Here is a 2,917-nt window from a genome sequence, read left to right as displayed (position 1 = left end):
CGTGGTGGTTGTTCGAGTATCCACACCCTCTGTTCAGTCAGATAGTGAGATCACCATCCTGAGGCACCTGGAGAAGCTGGGCTGCCGCTTGGTCAACCGTCCTCAAAGCATCTTAAACTGCATCAACAAGTTTTGGACATTCCAAGAGCTGGCTGGACATGGGGTCCCCATGCCAGACACCTTCTCCTATGGTGGGCATGAAGACTTCTCTAAAATGATCGATGAAGCCGAGCCCCTGGGCTACCCAGTGGTGGTGAAGAGCACACGGGGGCACCGGGGAAAAGCTGTTTTTCTGGCCAGAGACAAGCATCACCTCTCTGACATCAGCCACCTGGTCCACCATGATGTGCCCTACCTGTTTCAGAAGTATGTGAAGGAGTCACACGGGAAGGACATCCGGGTGGTGGTGGTGGTGGTGGGCGGCCAGGTGATTGGCTCCATGCTGCGCTGCTCCACAGATGGCCGCATGCAAAGCAACTGCTTTCTAGGTGGAGTGGGTGTCAAGTGCCCACTGACCGAGCAAGGCAAGCAGCTGGCTATCCAGGTGTCCAACATCCTGGGCATGGATTTCTGTGGCATCGACCTTCTTATCATGGATGACAGCTCCTTCATGGTGTGTGAGGCCAATGCCAATGTCGGCTTCCTGGCCTTCGACCAGGCATGCAACTTAGATGTGGGGGCAATCATTGCAGACTATGCTATGTCCCTGCTGCCAAACAGGCAGATTGGGAAGATGGCCATCCTCCCGGGACTGGCAAGTCCCAGGGAGAAGAATGAGCCAAATGGTTGCGTTTCAGCCCAGGGAGTTGCAGAGAGTGTCTATGCCATCACCAATGGGTCTACCTCTAGTGAGAGTGAGCCTGCTACTGCTTCCCTGAGTAGTGTTCAGTGAATTAGATCTGGGCTAACGTGATTTCATTTGCACAGAAACTAGAAAACCCCATCCGGGCACTCAGCATCCTTTCTAATAATAGTTTGAACAAACCGCCTAGCTTTGTGGGTTTTGTAAAAACTCATATAAAAAGCACTCATCGAGAACAACTTCCTGAATGATCGATTTGAGACCAACGTCTATTTCGAACATGTGGATGGAAGGGTGGGGCTTTAAGGCACTGAGTCCATGTTGCTGTGCCTGGTCCTTAGCAGCAGTGAACATGAACTTGGCTCCTGGAAACACCATTCTCACGTGCAAGAGACGGAGGCAGAGGCGTGTGCAGGTGGGTAAGATGCTCCTCTCTGCTTCCCCCGGTCACCATCTTACCACATTCCTCCGGCATTCAGCTTCTCACTGAAGCGCTCCATAGAAGGTGAGGTGGAACATCCTTTGACCTCGCCGGTTGGCATGTGTCCTGCTTCATAACAGGGGATCTCTACGGATGGCTTTGTCTCTCGGAATTCACATCCTTGCTTTACCTAATGTCAGCTCCAGCAGCTTCACATGCCTTTGTTGCCTTTGGCCTCAGCTGGAAATGCATCTGATGAGCTACGGCCACACTCTTTGTTTCTTGTGCACTAGAATGCAACACCATAGATTTTCCTTCTCAATGGACTCTGCCCACTTGTCATCTGGAAGCCAGTGGGATTTTACCATAGAAAGCTACTGGGCGATGACTGTTCTTCCCCCTGCTTCTTCTGGACATGCTCCTGTTATCCAGACTCCAGGAACCTGTCCATTACCCATCGGGGGACACTCAGGTATTTGTGGAGGGGTGAGTGGGCTATATTGTAGACAAGATATCAAGTGCTTTCCTTTATAACTCTTTAAGCAGTAGATGAGATCTTTCCCCTGGAAGAAAAGGTAGAGGCGGAGTTTTGTTTCTGCGTATAGAAGGTCTAACTGAAAGCAAGCCCACCCCGAGTTACCTCATTATACTCACTCGGAGACCATCCTCTTCAGCTATCTTATGGCAGGTACCAAGAACTCTGAGGTTTCCTCTTTGGGATTACATCAGTAGCCATCAAAGGCAAGAGGCCTCATAACTTTATCAACGGGCCTTGTTTGGTTTCTTACCACCACACACACACACACACACACAAAACTCCTGCTACTTTGCCAAGGCAGTGCCAAGTTCCACCACTCATTGTACTTACCAGACACAATGCTCTTTGGCTATTAATAACTATAGACCTATCATAAAGGACAAAGATTTGCCCATCCTGAAGAAGCATAGAAGTTCACAATTTCCAAGGAAGAAACCACATGGTGGCTCACAACCATCCATAATGAGATCTGACTCCCTCTTCTGGTGTGTCCGAAGGCAGCTACAGTGTACTTAGACATAATAAATATTTAGACCGGAGTGAGTGGGGTCAACCAGAGAGAGGAGAGGTCCTGAATTCAAATTCCCATCAACTGCATGAAGGCTCACAACCATCTGTACAGCTACAGTGTACTCATACATACATAAAATAAGTAAATAAATCTTTTTTAAAGGTGAAATTATGTCCTTTACAGAAAAATAGATGGTACTAGAGGACATTGTATTAAATGACATAACACAGACACAGAAGAAGAAAAACTCAAGTATTGCATGTTTTGTGTCACATGAAGAAGCTAAAAGGGAAAAAAGTTATATGACTGTAAATGTAGGAAGGGTGAGGGTGGATAAAGAAGACTGAATTTAATCAGTGTGTTACCATCCTGAGACCCAAATTGCTGATAATCTATTGTTGTATCAATCAAGTGACCCTTTCTTACAAAGATTAAAGCCTGGTTATTGATTACCCCATGTTCTCAGCTGTCAATTATTAAAGTATCACATGCTGTCAGCCATAAGAGGAGGGACTCCAGGCTGCCTCTGTTTGGTCCTAGTGCCATGTCAATGCTCCAGATGATTTTGGGATCCTTCTAATTTTATTATAATGATAAAACATACCAACCAATGCTATTAACCAATGTATCCATGTCCAAATGAGG

At 47.1% G+C, this 2,917-nt stretch overlaps 1 pseudogene; it reads left to right on the top strand.

Annotated features, from left to right (window-relative positions):
* Nucleotides 1-7: 7 nt before the first annotated feature.
* Nucleotides 8-892, top strand: LOC110330002 (annotated as a pseudogene).
* The last annotated feature ends 2,025 nt before the right edge of the window (nucleotides 893-2,917 follow it).

The sequence above is a fragment of the Mus pahari genome, chromosome 1 (genome assembly GCF_900095145.1).
Source record: "Mus pahari chromosome 1, PAHARI_EIJ_v1.1, whole genome shotgun sequence".
In the NCBI taxonomy this organism is placed as follows: Eukaryota; Metazoa; Chordata; class Mammalia; order Rodentia; family Muridae; genus Mus; species Mus pahari.
This window is presented reverse-complemented; position numbering and strand designations above follow the sequence as displayed.